Below are 26,436 nucleotides of genomic sequence, written 5' to 3'. Positions count from 1 at the left end.
ATAACACAGGTAGTAGTCCCTCATTGATTCGGTTTACCTACCGGAGATGACCCCTAAAAATTTATGAAGACATTGAAGACAAAGGTGGTATGTGAAGATATTCACATTGAAGACTATGACAAGAGAAGACATAGCGTGAAGACTATGGAGTGCGAAGACTTAGTTGTTTCGTTGTTTACTTTTCTTCTTTGTTGAGTCATAGGAACCACCGTACTGTTAAGTGGGGTCCCAGTGAACAAAGTCAGAGTGACTGAAGTGATGCTTAACCAAAATCATATGTCTTCGAGCGAAGACAATGAGAGCAAATCTTATCCAGAGCTGGATGAGTCAGCTTTACTTGTAGCCCAAGTAAAGTAGTCAGCTTTACTTGTAGCCCAAGTAAAGTAGCCATTGGAACACGTGTCAGTTCCTTAGTGACCCAGGGTCATTTCGGACAAATCAGGTTGGGTTGCCTAGTGGCTATAAATAGCCCACCCCCTACACCATAAATTGGTGGCTCCTCAAAGTTAGTGCACGGCTTTTGTCGTTTGAGAGAAACCCACCTCGAAGCCTTTGAGAGAGAAATCCTTGCGAGGACAAAGCCCTAAACACCCAGAGCCAAAGAGTGTTAGGCATCACTGAAGTCTTCCTATATGCGTGATCTAAAGACTTGTTACACTTGAGGATTGTGAATTCTCCAGCCGGTTAGGCGTCGCATTCTGAGCATCCAAGAGCCATTGTGGATCGCCGGTGAACGAAGTCTGTGAAGGTTTGGAAGTCTACCTTGAAGACTTACCAGAGTGATTGGGCGAGGACTGGGTGTCCTTAGGTCAAGGGGAATAAGGTGAAGACACGGTCTTCTGAGTTAAATCTCAGCCTCCCTAACCAGACGTACAGTTGTCACAGCAACTGGAACTGGTCCAACAAATCATTGTCTTCAACAAGCCACTAGTTCTATCCTTCCCATCTCTTTATTTACAGTTGGTCCTTGTGAAGTCATTGCATGTTTGCATTGTCCACTTGTCTTCACTATGTGACTGTTTGTTCAGATTGGTTTCATACTATCTTCCATCCTGATCCGTACTACCTAGCTGCTATTAGTCTTCATGCTCTCACTTCATTGAATACTTGACTATGGCTTTTCTAGTGTAGTCTACCTTCCACTGCATGGTTATAGGTTCATTTCTATCATTTGTCTTCGAAACTCCCATGTTTTGAAGACTTTCATAAAAATCGCCTATTCACCCCCCCTCTAGTCGATAACTAGCACTTTCAATTGGTATCAGAGCAAGGTACTCCCTTATTCTGTGTGATTCGGTTTAACCACCTGGAGTTTTAGCTATGTCGACTGCAGGGATAATCAAAGTCTCTGCTGCGTGCCCCGTCTTCGATGGAACTGAATATCCCAACTGGAAGAACAAGATGCGCATGCATCTTGAATCCATTGATGTCGACCTCTGGTATGTTGTCAAGAATGGCGTTCCCAAGGATGGTGAAGGTGTCACCGCTGTTGATGTCAAGAAGTTCGTTCAACTGGATTCCACTACCAAGAACATCATCTGTGGTCATCTGACCAAAGGGCAGTATGGCCGTGTGAGTGCTCTGGAAACATCAAAGCTAGTCTGGGACTGGCTCTCCAAGGTCAACAAAGGTGTCTCAACCCAGAGAGATCAAAGGATCAGTGTCCTTCGCAACCTCTTCAACCGCTTCAAGAGAAACGACAATGAGAATGTTCAGCTCATGTTTGATCGCCTCAATGACATCACAAATGAGCTTCAAGCTCTCGGTGCTACTGATATCACCAAGCATGAAATCGTTAAGACACTCCTGATCACTTGACAGCTCGTTTGACACCCTAGCCCTGATGATTCAAGAATGCCCTGACTTTAAGACACTCGATCCGTCTGACATACTTGAAATGCTCAACACACATGAGTTTCAGCTTTCTGAGAAAAGAGATATCTACAGTCCCAACTATGGCCGAACTCGCGCCTTGAAGGCAAAAGTTGTCTCCTCATCTGAAGAAGAATCTGACTACAGTTCCGATGATCCTGAAGACATTGGAAAGGAACTTGCTATGCTTGTGAAGAAGTTCCAGAAATTCACCAAAAAAAAAGGTGTAACATCCCAAATTTTCAATTTGGAATGTTATACATTAGATCATCACTGCATATCATGTTTTATTTTGCATTTTGGTTGATCCTAGAAAATCCTACGCAACTCAAGGACCCACGGAGAGAGTTGGGGATTTCATTATTTTCATATTTGAGTTTTCTCAAATTTTGAGAATAGGATCATTTGATTTTATTTATTTTATCATCAATTATTTCTATTACAAAAATATGAGAGAGGGAATAAAATGAATTTCCCAAAATAAAGAAATATTGAGGATTTAATAAAAAAATCAAATAAGTTTTTATTTCGGAGCTTTTCGGTGTTTTATTTGAATTTAGGAAAAAAGTGCGTTTTTCAAAATTGCATTTAGGGCCCAAATAAATGTTCACTTTGTCGGGCTTGATTTTAGAAGCCCAGGAAAATTTATTTCGGGATTTTTGGAGTCCGTTTAGTATTTCTTTTTATATTTTTTCCGAGCGTAATTATTTTAAAAAAACGCAACCGACTACGGGCCGTAACCGGCCAGGACTCCGCCTGGCCGGGGGCTTTATAAGCCGCGCCTCGGGCCCGAGCCAGCCCACCAGCCGCCGCCGCCCAAACCCTAACCCTAGCCGCCAGCTGCCGCCGCCTTGCCGCCGACCCGCCGGAGCCGCCGCCGCCGACGCTGCACGTCGCACGAGGTTCGCCGCACCTTGAAATCCATGCCCGTTTTTTTTCTTTCAAAAAAACCGATTGGTTTTCGTCGGTTTTATTTTCGGTTTAGGTTAATTAACGAATGTTCGTTCGTTAATCCATTCGTCGTTTTCTTTTCTCGGATTAAATCCGCGAATTTTCTGATCGCGATTCCTGATCCAATTTTTTTAGTTTAACTTTTCGCTCATTTATCGGAATCAGGCGATTCAAGCGCCTAGAGTTTCGTCTCGAAACCCTCTATCCGTTTAACCAACTTAAACAAGATTTTGCTACTATAAAAATTGCCCTAGATCCAGATTACTAGAATGAAGTTGTTTCTTTCGCCGTTTGACTTTCGTTGCTTCGTTCGATTTGATTTTTTTGCCAACCGGAGTTCTTAAGTTGAACCTTCTAGTTAGATCTCTTATTTGAGTTTTACCCATGCATTAGATGAGTACTTATTGTATGCTTGCTTGTTTGTCTGTGATAGAATACCCGGAGTGCACCGCTTGTTACTTCGAATCTCTAGGTTTCGCGGATCATCAGCAAGGCAAGTAACACTTTGATCATACCTTTTCTACTACCCAGTTTTATTGCATTAGATCAACCCTCACACATTGCATGGTTATGATCTAATTAAATTGTGGGATGGGAAGTAGATGAGGTAGTACACATTACTTGTTTATTATCAAACCTTTGGGAGTTACTTCTATGTTTGCTTATTATGCCATGATAGGCTAGTAGACGTGGATTGGGTGAGTGATATCCATGACAGATGTGAGATTGTTAATTAATGGTTTATCTAAGGTGGCAACTCAAACACACATCTGGGTGGATTGAGGCACCTGGGTATTCCAGGACTTGCCTGTTTTCTTTTGGACCGCCACCCAGGCTCAAAGGGATCATAAGACTATTCATACTAGAAACTTCCGTGTGCAGCCACAAGCTATTATGGGCTCTAGCATAGTTGACTAAGTCGTGCAAACTCTTACAGTGGTAGACTAGCAGATGTAGGGGATGTAGGTGGTACGGTCTACCCAATCGTAAGGTGCTAGCGCTTCTGAAAGACTATGTCTCGGTCATCCGTCTTCTCAAACATCATGTAGTGCGAGAAAACAAACGGAGGGGATCGAGTCTTGTGGGGAAAAGTGCGCAAACCTCTGCAGAGTGTAACAAACTAATCATGGTTAGCTGTGTCCCCGGTTATGGACATCTTGAGTATCTAGTACCTGGATTTTCATGTGAATCTCACCATGTTACTCTAAATTAATTTTGTTGGGTTATGTTTAATGATGATGCTTAATTGGGATTGAGAATGCTGTCAACCATTCTCAATGTTTAACAACCTCCATGATAGTAATTAAATTGTATTCCATTGAAGTAGGGAAAATTTGGCTTTACGCAAAACTGTAACCATAAAGCTTTCCACCAACCAAATATGCATACAGTATAGCTGTTTCATTCCATTACTCTCTATGTGTTACCTTGCCAGCATACTCCATGTGCTGACCCGTTTTCGGGCTGCAATGTTAATGTTGGAGACTTTTCAAACGACGATTAAGGAGTTTTTAGGTCGTGGTTCTATACTCAGTGATGCCGTTGGAGTTGATGGACTCACTTATCTTCCAAGCCTTCCGATGTTATCGTTATTAGATGGCCTTAAGCCATATTTATTGTAATAAGTTCTCTTTTGAGACACTCGATGTAATAAGTGTGTGATTGCTACTCTGCTATAAATCCTTCGAGTACTGTGTGGTGTCAGCATTACTGATCCAGGGATGACACCGGAGCACAGAGATCAGATTGTTTGAGGTCTGGTCGCTACAGAGATGGTATCAGAGCACACGCTGACTGTAGGACACGACCACTAAGCTACAGACCTAGATCACTCTCTTCTCTTCTGACTTCTCATCTTTTCTACTCTTTAGGATGGCGGATGCAAGGAACAAGTTCACACAACCGGATGAAGATACACCCTTTGGACGCCACTTGAAGGAAGTCACTAGATACCTGAATATAGCAGTACCAAGCTTCACGGGAACCTACAATGCCACTTTACCCGAAGAAGAGCGCTGGATGATTCAAGTTCAAGTTCCAGGAAGAACGTTCATGCCAGTCACTAAGCCCATAGAGTTTTCTTTTGATGCACCAACTTGGAGTCTAGGAAAGAGCATGGCAGCTCACATCGCCATGGGACGCATTGGAGAAGTCTACCACAAGGATCTTAAGGATACTATCTACCAGATTTGTGGGCGCCGAGATGAACACTGGGAGATGATCAGCACCAGGAAGGATAGATCAATTGCAGCTTTTATCCAGGAGCTAAACCAGCACATTCGACGACAGGAGAACCAGATGTGCGCCGACATGATAGATCTGAAGAAGGCTAAGACTAGAATCAAGGAACTGGAGGAAGAACTCAAGGCTACATGTGAAGATTATGAAGAGGAAATTGAAATATTGGTGGAGAAGAATGACGACCTAATCAAGAAGATTGGAGTATTTATGGGAGTCCCGACACCCATAGATGAAGACGAAGAACCCAAGGAGATCAGACCGGAAGACTACATCATCATCGACGGCACCGACTAGGAAGCAGATAGTAGCGATGATGACTATGTTGATGAAGCAGGAGCGGATATTATGGAGTCAACTACCGTAGAATATTTCTAGTAGACCACCTCATCATTAGTAGTAGTCCACCATGTAAATACAGTAGCCCGAGCACTTTTGCGATAGTTAGATCGATTGTATGCCTTTGTTTGATTGATTGAAGTGAATTGTTTGCTTTTGCCTCATGTGCATATGGGTAGTGTTTTCTCTTTAGACCCTCTCTATTCTTATATCTCATCTTTTCTAAACCCTCAGATGCCTCCGAGACGTGACCCCGGATTTGCCTTTCCACCGGAGCTCACCCAGTTGATCCAGCAGTAGAACACATTGATGCAGTTGCTAGTCCAGAATCAGAATCAGGGGAACAACAACAACAACAACCCACCACCACCACCACATGTTGACCACTTAGCCCGTTTTCTTAGGCTGAATCCGCCGGTGTTTTCCAGTAGCACCGAGACGATAGTAGCAGATGATTGGCTCCGCAAGACAGCTAGGGAGTTGACCATAGCAGGATGCACAGATGCGGAGAAGGTGAAGTTTGCCGCACATCAGCTAGAAGGACCTGCAGCATCATGGTGGGAGAATTTCACAGCCACTTTCCCAGTAGACACTGTCACATGGGACCAGTTTCAGCAGGCTTTCCGTACTGCCCATGTTTCATCAGGAGCTATGGCCATGAAGAAGCGTGAGTTTCGTAACTTGCGCCAAGGAGGACGGACAGTTGGCCAGTATGTGGAGGACTTTAGTAAGTTAGCACGTTATGCCCCAGATGACGTCGCTACGGATGCAGCTAAGCAGGAGAAGTTTCTGGAAGGACTGAATGATGAGTTGAGCATGTAGTTGATGGTAGCAACCTTCAACAACTACCAGGAGTTGGTAGATCATGCTCTTATGATTGAAGGGAAGCAGCAGCAAATTGAGAATCGCAAGAGGAAGTATGGACAAGGAAAGTACAGTTCTGGAGCTCAGCAGAAGCCACGTTTTACCCCTAGACCGGGAGGACATTTTCAGCATACCCATGGAGGAGGTAGCTCGCACAATCACAATGGAACCAGGAATGGTAATGGGAATGGAGGAAGCAACGGCCAGAATCACACCAACCCATCAACCCCAGCCAAGAAGGACCTGAGCCAAGTCACTTGCTTTAAGTGTTCGAAGACCGGACATTATGCCAATCAATCCCCTGAAATACAAAATGGAAATGGCAATGGAAGCTCTGGGAAGAAGCCGAACCCTTTCAACAGGGGACAGGTGAACCACGTTAGCGTGGAGGAGGTTGAAGCTCAGCCCGATGCAGTAATAGGTAAGTTTTGGGTTAAGTCATTTACTGCACTCTTTCTTTTTGATACTGGTGCATCGCATTCATACATCTCAAGGGGATTTGTGGATAAGTATAACCTATCAACCCAAGCCCTTAGGTCACCCATGTTAGTAACCTCGCCTGGAGCAGAGTATGTGGCTAGCCTATGGTGTGATCGGTTACCATTAAGGATTGGTAACTATGTTTTTCCCTCAGACCTAATAGTATTGGAATCTCAAGGATTGGATGTGATATTAGGCATGGATTGGTTATCAAAGTATGAAGGGAATATTGAGTGTGCTAGTAAGTCAATTTTGCTTACCACAGCAGAAGGGAGAAGGATCAAGTATGTATCCCGGCATGTGCCAAAAAGGACCCAAGTAAATTGCCTAAAAGGAGTTGTGCAGGAGGAAGTACCAGTGGTAAGGGATTTCCCTGATGTATTTCCAGAAGAGTTGCCAGGCATGCCACCGGATAGAGATATTGAGTTCTTGATTGAGCTATTTCCCGGCACTGGGCCAATATCAAAGAGACCTTATAGGATGCCAGCAAAGGATTTGGTGGAAATTAAGAAGCAGATTAAGGAGTTACTAGATAAGGGATATATTCACCCAAGTTCTTCACCTTGGGGATCGCCAGTACTTCTAGTGGAGAAGAAGGATGGATCGTTAAGGATGGTTGTTGATTATCGAGGATTGAACGAAGTAACGATCTAGAACAAGTACCCACTACCAATGATCAACGATCTGTTTGATCGATTGCAAGGAGCTAAGGTATTTTCCAAGATCGATCTGCGATCAGGATACCACCAGTTGAAGATTCGAGAACAGGATATTCCGAAGACAGCTTTTACCACCAGGTATGGGCTGTATGAGTATACCGTTATGTCATTTGGTCTGACTAACGCACCTGCCTATTTTATGAACATGATGAACAAAGTGTTTATGGAGTTTTTGGATAAGTTCGTCATAGTGTTCATTGATGATATCCTGGTTTATTCAAAGAATGAAGAGGAGCATAAGGAGCATTTGCGTTTGGTACTTGGAAAGCTCAGAGAACACCAATTATATGCCAAGTTCAGCAAATGTGAGTTTTGGTTGAAAGAAGTAGGATTCCTCGGACACGTTATATCCAGAGGAGGTATAGCAGTAGATCCCGCTAAAGTTGAAACCGTGACCAAGTGGGAAGCCCCAACAACAGTTGGAGAGATCCGGAGTTTTCTTGGACTCACAGGATACTACCAGAGATTTATTGAGAATTTCTCAAACATTGCGAAGCCTATGACTGAGTTGTTGAAGAAAGATACCAAGTTCATATGGACGGAGGAGTGTGAGGCTAGTTTCCAGGAGTTGGAGAAACGTTTGGTTACCTCACCAGTGTTGATTTTTCCAGACCAGACCAAAGATTATGAGGTGTACTACGACGCTTCACGTCGAGGACTTGGAGCAGTGCTTATGTAGGAAGGGAGAGTTGTTTCATATGCCTCAAGACAACTGAAGCCCCATGAGTTGAATTATGCTACGCATGATTTGGAGTTAGCAGCCGTAGTGCATGCTTTGAAAACATGGAGACATTTCCTCATTGGAAACCATTGTGAGGTGTACACGGATCATAAGAGTTTGAAGTACATTTTCACACAAAAGGAGTTGAATCTCAGACAAAGGAGATGGTTGGAGCTTATCAAAGATTATGATATGAAATTACATTATCATCCCGGAAAGGCTAATGTAGTCGCTGACGCATTAAGCCGTAAGAGCCATGTCAATACGTTAATGACGGGAGAAATACCCAAGGAGTTAGCAGAAAATCTTCGTGAACTATGCTTGGAAATAGTTCCGAGAGGTTATGTAGCAGCATTGGAGATTCAGTCAACTTTGATGGATAGAATCAGAGAAGCCTAGAAGACCGACAAAGATATTGCCGCTATTAAGGAGAAACTTAGCAAAGGAAAAGCTAAGGGATTTCGTGAGGATGAGCATGACACCCTATGGTTTGAAGACCGCGTTTATGTGCCCAATGACCCGGAGATCAGGAAGTTGATTTTGCAAGAGGCACACGACTCACCGTATTCAATTCATCCAGGAAATACCAAGATGTATTTGGATTTGAAGGATATTTTATGGTGGACCGGAATGAAGAAGGATATAGCGGAGTATGTAGCAGTTTGTGATGCATGCCAGAGAGTGAAGGCAGAGCATCAGAAGCCAGCAGGATTGTTACAACCATTGCCAATACCCGAATGGAAGTGGGATAAGCTAGGCATGGATTTTATCACGGGTTTGCCCAGGACTCGTTCAAGCTATGACTCAATTTGGGTTGTAGTCAATCGATTGACGAAGGTAGCTCATTTCATTCCAGTAAAGACCACTTACACCAGTGCTAAATTGGCAAAGATATACATGACCAGGATCGTATGTTTGCATGGAGTTCCGAGGAGTATCGTATCAGATAGAGGAACCCAGTTTACCTCAAAGTTATGGAAGCAGTTGCACGAAACTTTGGGTACCAGGATAGAATTCAGTACAGCTTTTCATCCACAGACATATGGACAGACCGAGAGAGTCAATCAGATTTTGGAGGATATGCTGAGAGCTTGTGCGCTAGATTATGGATCTAGTTGGGACGACAATCTACCATATGCCGAGTTTTCTTACAACAACAGTTACCAAACCAGTTTGAAGATGGCCCCTTCCGAAGCTTTGTACGGAAGGAGGTGCAGGACACCGCTGTCGTGGGACGAAGTTGGAGACCGCCATTTGTTTGGACCTAACTTTATTAAAGAGTCCGAACAGAAGGTGAAATTGATTCGCGATAGGCTCAAGGTAGCCCAGTCCAGACAGAAAAGTTATGCAGATTCTAAACGCAAGGAGACAGTTTACGAAGTCGGAGATAGAGTTTATCTTCGAGTATCTCCACTTCAGGGAACAAAGTGTTTTGGAGTTAAAGGGAAGTTAGCGCCACGATTTGTAGGACCATATCGAGTTTTGGAGCGTATGGGAGAAGTGGCCTACAAGTTGGAATTGCCCGAAGGATTGTCAGGAGTGCATGATGTGTTCCACGTTTCTCAGTTGAAGAAGTGTCACGCGGAGATGGCTGACATACCGTTGAGAGATACAGTGCTTTTGGAAACAATTCAGTTGGATAACGATTTGACCTATGAGGAGAAACCAATTAAGATTCTCGAGTTTGCCAGTCGAGTCACCCGCAGCAAAGTTATCAAGTTTAGCAAAATCCAGTGGAGCCACCACTCAGAGGATGAAGCCACCTGGGAACGAGAGGAAGATTTGCTCAAAGACCACCCTCACCTATTTTCTAGCCAACCCGAATCTCGAGGGCGAGATTCATCTTAAGGGGGGTAGGTTTGTAACATCCCAAATTTTCAATTTGGAATGTTATACATTAGATCATCACTACATATCATGTTTTATTTTGCATTTTGGTTGATCCTAGAAAATCCTACGGAACTCAAGGACCCACGGAGAGAGTTGGGGATTTCGTTATTTCATATTTGAGTTTTCTCAAATTTTGAGAATAGGATCATTTGATTTTATTTATTTTATCATCAATTATTTCTATTACAAAAATATGAGAGAGGGAATAAAATGACTTTCCCAAAATAAATAAATATTGAGGATTTACTAAAAAAATCAAATAAGTTTTTATTTTGGAGTTTTTCGGTGTTTTATTTGAATTTAGGAAAAAAGTGCGTTTTTCAAAATTGCATTTAGGGCCCAAATAAATGTTCACTTTGTCGAGCTTGATTTTAGAAGCCCAGGAAAATTTATTTCGGGATTTTTGGAGTCCGTTTAGTATTTCTTTTTATTCATTTTCCGAGCGTAATTATTTAAAAAAACGCAACCAACTACGGGCCGTAACCGGCCAGGACTCCGCCTGGCCGGGGGCTTTATAAGCCGCGCCTCGGGCCCGAGCCAGCCCACCAGCCGCCGCCGCCCGAACCCTAACCCTAGCCGCGCCCCGCGCCCTAGCCGCGCCGCCGCCGCCGCCAGCCGCCGCCGACCCGCCGGAGCCGCCGCCGCCGACGCTGCACGTCGCACGAGGTTCGCCGCACCTTGAAATCCATGCCCGTTTTTTTTCTTTCAAAAAAACCGATTGGTTTTCGTCGGTTTTATTTTCGGTTTAGGTTAATTAACGAACGTTCATTCGTTAATCCGTTCGTCGTTTTCTTTTCTCGGATTAAATCCGCGAATTTTCTGATCGCGATTCCTGATCCGATTTTTGTTTTAGTTTAACTTTTCGCTCGTTTATCGGAATCAGGCGATTCAAGCGCCTAGAGTTTTGTCTCGAAACCCTCTATCCGTTTAACCAACTTAAACAAGATTTTGCTACTATAAAAATTGCCCTAGATCCAGATTACTAGAACGAAGTTGTTTCTTTCGCCGTTTGACTTTCGTTGCTTCGTTCGATTTGATTTTTTTTGCCAACCGGAGTTCTTAAGTTGAACCTTCTAGTTAGATCTCTTATTTGACTTTTACCCGTGCATTAGATGAGTACTTATTGTATGCTTGTTTGTTTTTCTACGATAGAATACCCGGAGTGCGCCGCTTGTTACTTCGAATCTCTAGGTTTCGCGGATCATCAACAAGGCAAGTAACACTTTGATCATACCTTTTCTACTACCCAGTTTTATTGCATTAGATCAACCCTCACACGTTGCATGGTTAGGATCTAATTAAATTGTGGGATGGGAAGTAGATGAGGTAGTACCTTTTACCTGTTTATTATCAAACCTTTGGGAGTTACTTGTACGTTTGCTTATTATGCCATGATATGCTAGTAGACGTGGATTGGGTGAGTGATATCCATGACAGATGTGAGATTGTTAATTAATGGTTTATCTAAGGTGGCAACTTAAACACACATTTGGGTGGATTGAGGCACCTGGGTATTCCAGGACTTGCCTGTTTTCTTTTGGACCGCCACCCAGGCTCAAAGGGATCATAAGACTATTCATACTAGAAACTTCCGTGTGCAGCCACAAGCTATTATGGGCTCTAGCATAGTTGACTAAGTCGTGCGAACTCTTACAGTGGTAGACTAGCAGATGTAGGGGATGTAGGTGGTACGGTCTACCCGATCGTAAGGTGCTAGCGCTTCTGAAAGACTATGTCTCGGTCATCCGTCTTCTCAAACATCATGTAGTGCGAGAAAACAAACGGAGGCGATCGAGTCTTGTGGGGAAAAGTGCGCAAACCTCTGCAGAGTGTAACAAACTAATCATGGTTAGCCGTGTCCCCGGTTATGGACATCTTGAGTATCTAGTACCTGGATTTTCATGTGAATCTCAACATGTTACTCTAAATTAATTTTGTTGGGTTATGTTTAATGATGATGCTTAATTGGGATTGAGAATGCTGTCAACCATTCTCAATGTTTAACAGCCACCGTGATAGTAATCAAATTTTATTCCTTTGAAGTAGGGAAAAATTGGCTTTACGCAAAACTGTAACCATAGAGCTTTCCACCAACCAAATATGCATACAGTATAGCTGTTTCATTCCATTACTCTCTATGTGTTACCTTGCCAGCATATTCCATGTGCTGGCCCGTTTTCGGGCTGCAACGTTAATGTTGCAGACTTTTCAGACGACGATTAAGGAGTTTTTAGGTCGTGATTCTATACTCAGTGATGTCGTTGGAGTTGATGGACTCACTTATCTTCCAAGCCTTCCGCTGTTATCGTTATTAGATGGCCTTAAGCCATATTTATTGTAATAAGTTCTCTTTTGAGACACTCGATGTAATAAGTGTGTGATTGCTACTCTACTATAAATCCTCCGAGTACTGTGTGGTGTCAGCATTACTGATCCAGGGATGACACCGGAGCACAGAGATCAGACTGTTTGAGGTCTGGTTGCTACAAAAGGCTTCAGAAAGTCTTCACGATCCAGCTCAAGGAATGATGAAGCTTCAACTCATGACTACAAGAAGAGAACATGCCACAAGTGCAAGAAACCTGGTCACTACATCTCTGAGTGTCTGCAGTGGGACAATGAGAACAAGAAGAAGAAGAAGAAGAAGAGCAAGGAATATGATTCTGACGACAATAAGAAGAAGAAATACTCAAAGCCTTCTTCCAAGTCTTCCTCAAAGTCTTCATCACACAAGAAGAGCTCATCTGGCAAGGCTCGTGCGTTTGTTGGCAAGGAAATGGATTCAGAGGAGGAGTCTGCTTCTGAGGAGGCGGAGGTGGAGTCTGAGGAGGAGTCCGATTCTGGCGTTGCAAGTCTGGCTACAGCCTACGTTGCCAAGTCCATCTTCAACACTGAAGACAATGACTTCTTCACCAACGCCGATGCTAATGACAAGGACAACTCCGCTCCCACCTATTGCTTCATGGCACGCGGTGCCAAGGTAAACTCATGCAATGCTCACTATCAAACATCCAGTGAAGATGACTCTGATTGTGGTTCCAAACCTAGCTACAAAACACTTGCTAAAATTGCAACTGAACAACAGAAAGCTATGGAACATATTCAAAAACTGTTAGACAAAAGCGATGACCTGTTGGACGCTGAAATGACTCGATCTCAGTCCTTAATTGAAGACATAAAAAATCTTCATGTTAAGTATGAGGAACTTGAAAGTCGTCATGAAACGCTCTCAACAACTCATGAAAAGCTTTCCTATGATTATCTTCAAAGGAAGCAAGAACTTGAGAAATTGAGACCGGTTCATGAAGATCTTCAAAAGGAAAACGAGTCACTTCGCGCTGAACAGATCAGTCCCGCTTAGGAAGTATTCGAACCGCCATGTCTTAAATGCCTTGAGCGTGATAACACTACTTCTGTTGCTGAATGTTCTACTGCTGCTACTGTTGCAATATCTTCAACTGTTGATGTGGTAACTAACCCCTCTGCTGAGGATGCCACTGCTATTGCTGATGAAAATGCTAGGTTGAAGATATTGCTTGAAACAGGGATGTACAAAAGTCTCAAAGGGCATCAGACACTATGTGATGTCCTCAAAAGGCAGATTCTGAACCGAAACCCTAGGAAAGATGGTGTTGGGTTTGAAAGGAAAATGAATGCTGATGGCTCTTACTGGAAGCCTGAGTAGTACCCCAAAACCACATGGGTTGCTGCAAAGGAACCTTTAGTGGATCCATCCACCCTATCTGGCTTCACTTGTGCTAATCCTATTGTCATTGATGAATCCTTTGATGCAAACTATAAACTATTTAAGAATCAGAATGGTGAAGTGTTTGCCATGTATATTGGTACTAACTGCAGGAATGGGCCACCTATGAAGAAAGTCTGGGTGCCCAAAAGGTGTCTGGAAAATCTTCTTATGACTGTCGTCATGACACCACAAGGGAAGAAGAAAAACCCCACACCACAGGCTTCATATGGTCCAAAGGCTTTATACAGACAGAGGACTCACCTGAGTCGCACAAACACAAATGTTTTGCAGGGAAATCATACCCAGGCCTATGAATATGAGCGTGTTTCATCAAACCGCCATGTTCATAAGACCAAGAACTACTCTGCTTATTCCTATGAGTATTATTCACCTCCTGCAAAACTATTTGCCAGGGCTTCAAAGAAAAAGTTCTCAGATGCTGCACTTAGACTTATTGCTTCGAAGCCACCCTTGCAGATGTGGGTGGCTAAGAAAGCTTAACTCTCTTTTGCAGGGAAAGGTCTCCAGCCGAAAATCAAATGTATCTGAAGCTATTGCTGGGGGACCTAAAACATCTTGTAGGGCGCAAGATCAAATGCCCAAATGGTCTTATTATGTATTTTGTTCCTGAGTTGCTTGCCATTTGTCCTATGAGTCCTAACCTCAATCTAAGCTTTCATAATCCACTTGCTCGTCAAATGTTTATGCTTCACAATGCTCTTCGTGACGCCTATCCCCCTAACTGCACTGTAGGGTATGACACCGGCTGCTTCAGAATGGATTATTGATAGTGGATGTACTAATCACATGAATGGCGAACGAAGTCTTCTCATGGACTCAACCTTACGTCCATCTGACAAAAGTCACATCACATTTGCAGATACTGGTAAAAGCAAGGTATTGGGTCTAGGTAGAGTTGCAATCTCAAAGGATCAGCACATCAAGGAAGGAAGGAGGTGCTCACGAGGGTGGGGGGCGCCCCCCCTAGGGCGCGCCCGCTGTCTCGTGGGACCCCTGTGGCTCCTCCGACATCCTCCCTGCACCCATATATACCCACGTGACCTAAAACTTCCAAAACACAAGATAGATCAGGAGTTTCGCCACCAGAAGCCTTCGTAGCCACCAAAAACCAATCTAGACTCGTTCCGGCACCCTACCGGAGGGGGAATCCTTCTCCGGTGGCCATCTTCACCATCCCAGTGCTCTCCATGACGAGGAGGGAGTAGTTCTCCCTCGGGGCTGAGGGTATGTACCAGTAGCTATGTGTTTGATCTCTCTCTCTCTCTTGTGTTCTTGAGATGATACGATCTTGATGTATCGTGAGCTTTGCTATTATAGTTGGATCTTATGTTTCTCCTCCCCCTCTTCTCTCTTGTAATGAATTGAGTTTCCCCTTTGAAGTTATCTTATCGGATTGAGACTTTAAAGATTTGAGAACACTTGATGTATGTCTTGCCGTGAATATCTGTGGTGACAATGGGATATCACGTGCCACTTGATATATGTTTTGGTGACCAACTTGCGGGTTCATGAACCTATGCATAGGGGTTGCCACACGTTTTCGTCATGATTCTCCGGTAGAACTTTGGGGCACTCTTTGAGGTTCTATGTGTTGGTTTGAATAGATGAATTGAGATTGTGTGATACATATCGTATAATCATGCCCACGGATACTTGAGGTGACATTGGAGTATCTAGGTGAAATTAGGGTTTTGGTTGATTTGTATCTTAGGGTGTTATTCTAGTACGAACTCTAGGGCTGTTTGCGACACTTATAGGAATAGCCCAACAGATTGATTGGAAAGAATGACTTTGAGGTGGTTTCGTACCCTACCATAATCTATTCGTTCGTTCTCCGCTATTAGTGACTTTGGAGTGACTCTTTGTTGCATGTTGAGGGATAGTTATGTGATCCAATTATGTTAGTATTGTTGAGGGAACTTACACTAGCGAAAGTATGAACCCTAGGCCTTGTTTCAATGCATTGCAATACCGTTTACGCTCACTTTTATTACTTGCTACCTTGTTGTTTTTATTATTTCATATTACAAATACCTTTATCTACTATCCATATACCACTTGTTTCACCATCTCTTCGCCGAACTAGTGCACCTATATAATTTACCATTGTATTGGGTGTGTTGGGGACACAAGAGACTCTTTGTTATTTGGTTGCAGGGTTGCTTGAGAGAGACCATCTTCATCCTACGCCTCCCACGGATTGATAAACCTTAGGTCATCCACTTGAGGGAAATTTGCTACTGTCCTACAAACCTGTGCACTTGGAGGCCCAACAACGTCTACAAGAAGAAGGTTGTGTAGTAGACATCAAGCTCTTTTCTGGCGCTGTTGCCGGGGAGGTTAGCGCTTGAAGGTATATCTTTAGATCCTGTAATCGAGTCTTTTAGTTTCTTGTTTTATCACTAGTTTAGTTTATAAAAGAAAACTATAAAAAATGTAGTTGAGTTTGTCTCATATGCTTCATCTTTTTAATATCTTTCGTGAGTATGATGGAAAGGATAATTGTGCTCAAGTGCTAGAAGAAGAAATCTATAAAATGTTTGGCACTAAATATTTGAATGATGAGCATGATTGCAATATTGTTAGTACGAATCCTTTGAATATCCATAATACTAATGATGATTGCACTAGTTATGATGAAAATGCCTCCTATAAACATGTCAATTTTTGTGGAGTAGACTGGGTTTGCAAGTACACACCAAATAGGGAAGATAGATATTGCAGGAGGCATAAGTACTTAGAAACCAAATCGTTGCAAGAAAGCCTAGATGAGTGTGCTGAAAGATTCAATATTTTTTGTGCCCCTTGTGAACTTTGCAATGAACATGGTCATTTAAAGCTCCAATGCTATTTGTTTCATGATCAAGTCGTGTCCAAACATTGTGATAATTTGATTACCCTTGAGCATCATAAAGAGCTTAGCCTTCTTTTGGGTTATGAAGAAATGAAACGTATAACTGAGGGTATTCCAAAGTTTAATATTGATAGAGTTCTTGATTTTGATCTAGAGAAAATTTATATGTATTGTGCGGTGAATTGCATTGATAATCCTTATATTGCCAACTACATAAAGAAAAGAAAACAATTAGAAGATGAAGAGAGTACTAATGAAAGGGAAGAGACTTCCCAATATCCTCCTATTATTTCTTATGATGAATCAGGCAACGAGGAGGAGCCTCCTATTCAACCAATCTCATTAATAAGGAGCTCCAAAAAGAGGATTGAACCCACACATGATGTGGTGAAGAAGAAGAAAAGAAAAAGGAAGTGAGGTAAAAAGGTATCTCTCCCAAATAAAGTTGCTCCTATTACTATGTGCCTCATGAAAATATAATTGTGGAAGATAATGATACTTCTTATGATCTTGAAAATCTTTTTGGCACTTGCTTGGAAGAATATAATAATTGCTATACTATTGGTGCTATCCATGCTATTAATTATGAGAGTGATTATGCCTATGATATGAAAAGGCCCAAGCTTGGGGAAGCTATGTTTGATGAGGATGAAATATTTGAGAATATATTTGCTGCAATTAATGTTTGTCCCAAGCTTGGGGAAGCTATGATTAATGAAGATGATATTTTTAGTCTCCCAAGTTTTGATATGCAAGTTTATAATGATGATAGCATGCCTCCTACTTATGATAATTATTGTGATGATACATATGCTATAAAAAGTAGTGATTATATTTATAAAACTTGTCATGATTATGATTACCCCTTCTCTGAACATTACTCTTTTAATGTGGAACCAATTTATAGTATCCAAGTCTCTTATGATACTTCCACTATCCCGAATGAGAAGAATTTTGCTTATGTGGAGAGTAGTAAATTTTCTATGCTTGTAGATCATGAAAAGAATGCTTTAGGTGCTGGTTATATTGTTGAATCATTCATGATGCTACTGAAAATTATTATGAGTGAGGAACATATGCTTGTAGGAATTGCAATAATATCAAGTTTCCTCTCTATGTGCATAAAGTTTTTAAGTTATGCTTGTTTTGCTTTCCTATGCAAGTTGATTATTGTTCCCATAAGTTGTTTGCTCACAAAATCCCTATGCATAGGAAGTATGTTAGACTTAAATGTGCTAGTCATATTCTTCATGATGCTCTTTATGTTACAATTCTTATCCTTTATGTGAGCATCATTGAAATCATCATGCCTAGCTAGGGGCATTAAACGATAGCGCTAGTTGGGAGGCAACCCAATTTTATTTTTGTTCCTTGATTTTTTTTCCTGTTTAGTAATAAATAATTCATCTAGCCTATATTTAGATGTGGTTTTATGCTTTTAATTAGTGTTTGTGCCAAGTAGAACCTTTGGGAAGACTTGGGGAAAGTCTTGTTGATCATGCTGTCAAAAACAGAAACTTTAGCGCTCACGAGAACTGCTGCCATTTCTATTTGGAGAGTGATATTTAGTTAATTATTTTTGCAGGTGATTAATAGATAAATTCCTCAGGTCCATAAATTTATTTGAGAATTTTATTAGTTCCATAAGTATACGTTTGATTCAGATTACTTCAGACTGTTCTGTTTTTGACAGATTCTGTTTTTCATGTGTTGTTTACTTATTTTGATGAATCTATGGCTAGTAAAATAGTTTATAAACCATAGAGAAGTTGGAATAAAGTAGGTTTAACACCAATATAAATAAATAATGAGTTCATTACAGTACCTTGAAGTAGTGATGTATTTTCTTATACTAATGGAGCTTACGAGTTTTCTGTTAAGTTTTGTGTTGTGAAGTTTTCAAGTTTTGGGTAAGGATTCAATGGACTATGGAATAAGGAGTGGCAAGAGCCTAAGCTTGGGGATTCCCAAGGCACCCCAAGGTAATATTCAAGGATAACCAAGCGTATAAGCTTGGGGATGCCCCGGATGGCATCCCCTCTTTCGTCTTCGTTCATCGGTAACTTTACTTGGAGCTATATTTTTATTCGCCACATGATATGTGTTTTGCTTGGAGCGTCATGTCATTTTTTTTGCTTTGCTTGCTGTTTGAATAAAATACCAAGATCTGAAATTATTAAATGTTAGAGAGTCTTCACATAGTTGCCTAATTATTCAACTACTCATTGATCCTCACTTATATCTTTCGGAGTAGTTTGTCGTTTGCTCTAGTGCTTCACTTATATCTTTTAGAGCATGGTGGTAGTTTTATTTTGAAGAAATAGATGAACTCTCATGCTTCGCTTATATTATTTTGAGAGTCTTAAATAGCATGGTAATTTGCTTAAAATCCTAATATGCTAGGTATTCAAGAATAATAAAATTCTCTTATGAGTGTGTTGAATACTATGAGAAGTTTGATGCTTGATGATTGTTTTGAGATATGGAGATGGTGATACTAGAGTCATGCTAGTTGAGTAGTTATGAATTTGAGAAATACTTGTGTTGAAGTTTGTGATTCCCGTAGCATGCACGTATGGTGAACCGTTATGTGATGAAGTCGGAGCATGATTTATTTATTGATTGTCTTCCTTATGAGTGGCGGTCGGGGACGAGCGATGGTCTTTTCCTACCAATCTATCCCCCTAGGAGCATGCGCGTAATACTTTGCTTTGATAACTTGTAGATTTTTGCAATAAGTATGTGAGTTTTTATGACTAATGTTGAATCCATGGATTATACGCACTCTCACCCTTCCACCTTTGCTAGCCTCTCTAGTACCGCGCAACTTTCGCCGGTACCACAAACCCACCATATACCTTCCTCAAAACAGCCACCATACCTACCTATTATGGCTTTTCCATAGCCATTCCGAGATATATTGCCATGCAACTTTCCATCGTTCCGTTTATTATGACACGCTCCATCATTGTCATATTGCTTAGCATGATCATGTAGTTGACATTGTATTTGTGGCGAAGCCACCGTTCATAATTCTTTCATACATGTCACTCATGCATCATTGCACATACCGATACACCGCTGGAGGCATTCATATAGAGTCATATCTTGTTCTAAGTATAGAGTTGTAATTCTTGAGTTGTAAGTAAATAAAAGTGTGATGATCATCATTATTAGAGCATTGTCCCAGTGAGGAAAGGATGATGGAGACTATGATTCCCCCACAAGTCGGGATGAGACTCCGGACGAAAAATAAATAAAAGAGGCCAAAGAAGCCCAAATAAAAAATAGAAATAAAAGAGGCCAAAAAGGAGAAAAGGCCCAAATAAAAATAAAAAAATGAGAGAAAAAGAGAGAAGGGGAAATGCTACTATCCTTTTACCACACTTGTGCTTCAAAGTAGCACCATGATCTTCATGATAGAGAGTATCCTATGTTGTCACTTTCATATACTAGTGGGAATCTTTCATTATAGAACTTGGCTTGTATATTCCAATGATGGGCTTCCTCAAAATGCCCTAGGTCTTCGTGAGCAAGCAAGTTGGATGCACACCCACTCAGTTTCTTTTGTTGAGCTTTCATACATTTATAGCTCTAGTGCATCCGTTGCATGGAAATCCCTACTCACTCACATTGATATCTATTGATGGGCATCTACATAGCCCGTTGATACGCCTAGTTGATGTGAAACTATCTTCTCCCTCTTTGTCTTCTCCACAACCACCATTCTATTCCACCTATAGTGCTATGTCCATGGCTCACGCTCATATATTGCCTGAAGATTGAAAAAGTTTGAGAACATCAAAAGTATGAAACAATTGCTTGGCTTGTCATCAGGGTTGTGCATGATTTAAATACTTTGTGTGGTGAAGATGGAGCATAGCCAGACTATATGATTTTGTAGGGATAACTTTCTTTGGCCATGTTATTTTGAGAAGACATAATTGCTTAGTTAGTATGCTTGAAGTATTATCATTTTTATGTCAATATGAACTTTTGTCTTGAATCTTATGGATCTGAATATTCATACCACAATTAAGAAGAATCACATTGAAATTATGCCAAGTAGCACTCCGCATCAAAAATCCTGTTTTTATCATTTACCTACTCGAGGACGAGCAGGAATTAAGCTTGGGGATGCTTGATACGTCTCCAACGTATCTATAATTTTTGATTGCTCCATGCTATATTATCTACTGTTTTGGGCAATATTGGGCTTTATTATCCACTTTTATATTACTTTTGGGACTAACCTATTAACCGGAGGCCCAGCCCAGATTTGCTGTTTTATGCCTATTTCAGTGTTTAGAAGAAAAGGAATATCAGACGGAGTCGAAACGGAACGAAATCAACTGGAGAAGTTATTTTTGGAAGGAAACACACCTGATGAACTTGGACCCCACGTCAGGGGAGACACGAGGTGCTCACGAGGGTGGGGGGTGCCCCCCCCTAGGCGCCCCCCCCCTAGGCGCGCCCCCTGTCTCGTGGGACCCCCATTGTCGGTGTCAAAATCGGCGGATCTCGGGTAGGGGGTCCCGAACTGTGCGTCTAGGACGGATGGTAACAGGAGGCAAGGAACACGATGTTTTACCCAGGTTCGGGCCCTCTTGATGGAGGTAAAACCCTACGTCCTGCTTGATTAATATTGATGATATGGGTATTACAAGAGTAGATCTACCACGAGATCAAGGAGGCTAAACCCTAGAAGCTAGCCTATGGTATGATTGTTGTATGATGAAGATGTCCTACGGACTAAAACCCTCCGGTTTATATAGACACTGGAGAGGGTTAGGGTTACACAAAGTCGGTTACAATTCCAGGAGATCTTGAATATCCGCACCGCCAAGCTTGCCTTCCACGCCAAGGAAAGTCCCATCCGGACACGGGACGAAGTCTTCAATCTTGTATCTTCATAGTCCTGGAGTCCGGCTGAAGGTATAGTCCGGCTACCCGAACACCCCCTAATCCAGGACTCCCTCAGTAGCCCCTGAACCAGGCTTCAATGACGATGAGTCCGGCGTGTAGATTGTCTTCGGCATTGCAAGGCAGGTTCCTCCTCCAAATTCTTCATAAAAGTTTGTAAACACCAAGAGTAGTGTCCGGCTCTGCAAAATAAGTTTCCACGTATTGCCACAGAGAGAATAATATTAACACAAATCTAATCTGCTGACGTATTCCGCAGCATGACATCACACTACGGCCAAGCTTTTATTCGAATCATTTTCACTTTTCCACCTCAGCGTGTTTTGCGAGGCGGTTTCCTTGGCACGTCTTGTCAAAGAAGAGATCGTATCCCCCATTTACGGGATTCTTATCAATACGGACGTGGGTAACCCAACCTCGCCATTTATCACGGCGCTTGGGAGGCAAGCGAGTTTTACCAGGCTGGTGGGGACGCATAGTCGCATCCACCCATATAAGGGGATAAGGATCCACCTTTTTACCTACGCTTTCTTCCTCCTCTGCCTATCCATCTTCTGCGCACCCGAGCTCTAGCGCCCAAGCCCGCACTTCCTACCTCAACCTTCTCCAACAATGTCCGGAGCGGGAGGCAAGTGGATGGTCTCCTTCGTCACGGAGGGCCATGTCAAAAAGCTAAGGAAGGCCGGATACCTGTCCAAAGACATCGTGCACCGGCTTCCTGAGGAGGGGCAGCTTCTCCCCACCCCAAGGCCCCATGAGAGGGTAGTATTTCTTCCCCACTTCCTCCGCGCACTGGGTTTTCCTCTCCACCCATTTGTCTGCGGGCTCATGTTCTACTATGGCCTAGATTTCCACGATCTGGCCCCGAAATTCATCCTCAATATCTCGGTGTTTATCGTCGTGTGCGAGGCTTTCCTCTGCATCCGCCCCCATTTCGGCCTCTGGCTCAAGACCTTCAACGTCAAGCCAAAGGTGGTGCACGGCAACCAGGCGGAGTGCGGAGGTGCCATGGCGGGAAAAATAGCCAACGTCCTATGGCTCGAGGGCTCCTTTGTGGAGACCTTGAAGGGGTGGCAGTCAGGGTGGTTTTACATCACCGAGCCACGCGATCCGGAGTGGATCGCAGCCCCTGAATTCTGATCCGGACCCCCTACGCGGCTCACGTCCTGGAAGGAGACGGGCTTGTCATGGGGCGGCGAGGAAGAGGTGACCGGACTGCAAAAATGCATCCAGTCCCTGGTGAACAAGCAGCTCAAGCTTCTCAACGTAGTCCAGGTCATGCTCGTCCGCCGGATCCTTCCGTGTCAAGAACGGGACTTCAATTTGTGGGAGTTCAACCCGGTGCAGCACCAAACTTTGAGCAGGCTCTTCGACACGACGTACGAAGATGTCTGGAGGGGGCTAACCAAAGGCGCCGAGGCTCCCACATCCGCCTCCGAAGACCGCGGATTCAGCTCGCAGCGTCCTGCTGGCGAGGTAAAATATTTTCATCTTTTACAGGATGTTTAAGTTTTCTTCATAGTTTGACTCTATGCGGGATCTAAATTCCCTCACCTTTGACAGGATTGGCAGGCGAAGTACGGACTGATTAACTGTCCGGCTCCCTTGCCCGAAGACCCAGCCCCTGCTCTCCTAGTGAAGCTGCTGGTTCCGGCACCTTATGTGGTGCCAGAGAAGAAGGCCAAGAAGAAGAAGGCCACGGGGACTCGAAAGAGTTCCCGGCATATGGTGGTGTCGGACTCGTCGTCCGACGAGTCCGAGACGTACTCCTCCCATGAAGACGAGGAGGAGGAAGAAGAGACCTCTCCCCCTCCAGCAGGGGGAGGAAAGAAGAGGAAGGCCGCCCCAGTAGGGGAGGCCGAAGGGTCCAAGAAGAGGAAAACCCCTCCGCCGGACTACGCCCCCGACGCCGACGAGGACAAAGAGGAGTGGCCGGACAGGGCCAAGCGTCCGGCAAAGTCATTAGTGTTCGGATACCAGAGTAACTCATGATATTCCTTTTGTTGCACAGCTTTCCCTAATGTCGGATATAATCATGCAGCCCGCCCAAGGACGGGCTCGACGAGTCGTCAAGCGGCTCCCTGGATTCATCGGACATGAATTCAGTTCCGCCCGCTGCCTCCCCCTGTGCTGCGGATGACGCCGAAGTGGCGTCGCGACAAGCTCCAGGGAAAGAGGAGGTGGTCCAGGAGGAACCGCGAGGCGACCTCTCGGACTCCGGGAGTAAAGGGGACCAGACCCCCCAGGGCTCCAAGTCCGGCTTTTAGCCGGACACCGCGCCAGAATGACCAACGGTTCCGGACCGTGGCAGGCGAACTCTTGCCAAGAGGAGCAAGCCTATTGAGCCGGCGTCCTCCGTCCAACCGGAGGCGCCAGACAATCTGCTGGAGGTGCTTAAGGGCACCTCCGTTGACGAGGAGCACCGTACCATCATGAGTACGGTGGTCCAGAAGGTTCGGTCCGCCAAAAGCGGACTAACTGAAGCTTGTGCTAGCCTTCTAACAGGCTTCGAGGTAAGTAGAAAATATGTAAAAATATTACCGCATAGACAGTAGCCCCTGATGCTCTGTTTGGCGTTCGGAAAGAAAAGCCGAATAGAGGATCTATTAAATATTGCAGGAGTCTAACTAAAAAGAGTCAATATACGTATGCAGGCTTCGCTGCTGGCCACCGCTGCACTGACTGCGGAGGTGGGTGCCCTGAAGCCGGGCCTCGAGCGGACCGAGCAAGAGCTCGGCCTTGCCAAACGGCAGCTCGAGGAGAAAGAAGGTAAGAGATACCTTATAGAAAAAATGCCTATAAGAAGACGCAATTGCAAAAAATGACAGGAGTACACTACTTATTGTAGGGGCCACAACTAAGGTGGCGACCCTCAAGCAGGCGCTGTCCGAGGCCGAGAAGAAAGCGGCCACGGAGCGCACCAAGCGGGAGAAATTTGAGGCGCAAGTCGGCGAGGTGCAGCAATAGCTTCAGGCTCTCATGGAAAAACATGAGAGTTTGGAGCTCGACTCGAAGACGCGAGCGTCCGAGCTTGCTGCGGCCCTTAAAACTGCCAAATCTGCCAAGGCCAAAGCCCAGAAGGCCCTCCAGGAATTGGATGTGGTGAAAAAGATAGCGGCGGGTAAGGCATTCTCTATGCAAAGAAGACATATAAAAGTAAACTACTTGTTACTTACTCGAATCCGGAGCTCTCCAGGGGCATTCGCAGATCTTCCCCGCAGCGTATCCGATGCCGCCGCATTCTACCGAGCCGAGGAAGGCAGCTCAACGGAGAAGGTGTTCTGGTCTCAGTACGCTGAGGCCAGACACCCTGTGCCCTTGAGCAACCAGCTAAAGCAGCTGGTCGAGCACCACAAGGCGGCCGAACAAGCCCTGAAGGGCTTCATAGTTCGGCTGTGGCCTAGAGAGGCCCTGCTTGGGAGCTACTTCGGACTGGTGCGGCGGCTGGTGGAGGCTTGTCCAAGGCTCGAGGTCATCAAGCGCTCCGTCTGCATCGAAGGTGCCCGTAGGGCCCTTGCCTGTGCAAAGGTGCACCGGGGTAAGCTGGACGGTGAGAAGCTTGTGAGGGACGGGCCGCCACCGGGGAAGGAGCATCGCAAGCCCGAGAACTATTACAAGGATGTTTTGGCTGGTGCCCGCCTTATGGCGGATGAATGTACCAAGGATGTAATTTTTGAATGAACTCGCTCGTGTTACCCTGTGCGCTGAAAACTTGTTCGTATGCGCTAAGCAATGCTTGTTGAATTTAAAATATTACTTTCTGTGCGGCCGTTTATCAAAAAATTGAGAGATGGCCAGTCGTCGGCTTCTGCCCCCATGCCACTAGTGCTGGGGTGTTCGGGATAAACCTGAGCGCTCTTTTTCCCATGATTGGGTCCGTCGAGGGAGGCGCTCAGCACAACGAACAAGGCAATCGGACTATAATGCTTGAACACTCTCACTTAGCCATAGAACTCTATAATTTTAAATTTTGGCGAAGCCCCTAGTATTCGGAAGATCGAGTTCGGGGCGCTATCCACGCCTTGGCCGGACAAAGCCGGTTCCTCGCTCGAAGCGGCATAAGTCTTTAAGGACTCGAAAAACCTCTCGAACAGCGACCGGTCTCTCGCCTCATCATGACAGTCAGTTTTAGCTTTCTCCACTAAGGTGCTCGGCCTAGCTCAACTGGGGCACAATCGCAGTGGTTCTCCTAGTGCTACCTTAGCCGATATAGCGGAACGTAAGGCACCAAAACATAGGAGCCGGGCAAACCCAACTATTGACCCAAATCATGATTCGGAGCCGATGCATATAGTGCTATAAGTTCGGGGTGCCGCACTTGTGAAAGTGTACGGACTTCTCACGCCATATTGATGGGTACTGAAGCCCCTGGCGTATTTTGCCGTACCACAGTGTACGGATGCAACATGTTATTAATAAACATATATATAAAAAGAGGATAATGCAAAAAAATAGACAAAAAGCTATGCATTGTTTATAGAAAGGCTGCTATGAAAGCGGAACGATACAAATAGTGCGATAAGCAAAAGAAATTGGACTATTTAACATGTCTTGGCTAGGGGCAGGCCACGGAATTGTATTAAAAAACAGGTATACTGCTCGCAATAGAGACCACCTGGGAGTTCCATAATGCGGCGTGGCTTGTCTGCTTTCCTGGATCTTGCATCGTTTGTGCGGCAGTTGAATTGCCGAACGGGTCATCCGAAGTATGGAGTCCTGAGAGTAAGAGAAAAAAAGAAAAAAAAAGGAATTCGGCAGCCCCTGGTGCGGTTTAAGCCGTATTTCGGGCGTGCCGTGATAGTGCCCCTTCCCCTGT

This window comes from Triticum urartu, chromosome 7 (genome assembly GCF_003073215.2).
Source record: "Triticum urartu cultivar G1812 chromosome 7, Tu2.1, whole genome shotgun sequence".
Taxonomy (NCBI): Eukaryota; Viridiplantae; Streptophyta; class Magnoliopsida; order Poales; family Poaceae; genus Triticum; species Triticum urartu.
This window is presented reverse-complemented; position numbering follows the sequence as displayed.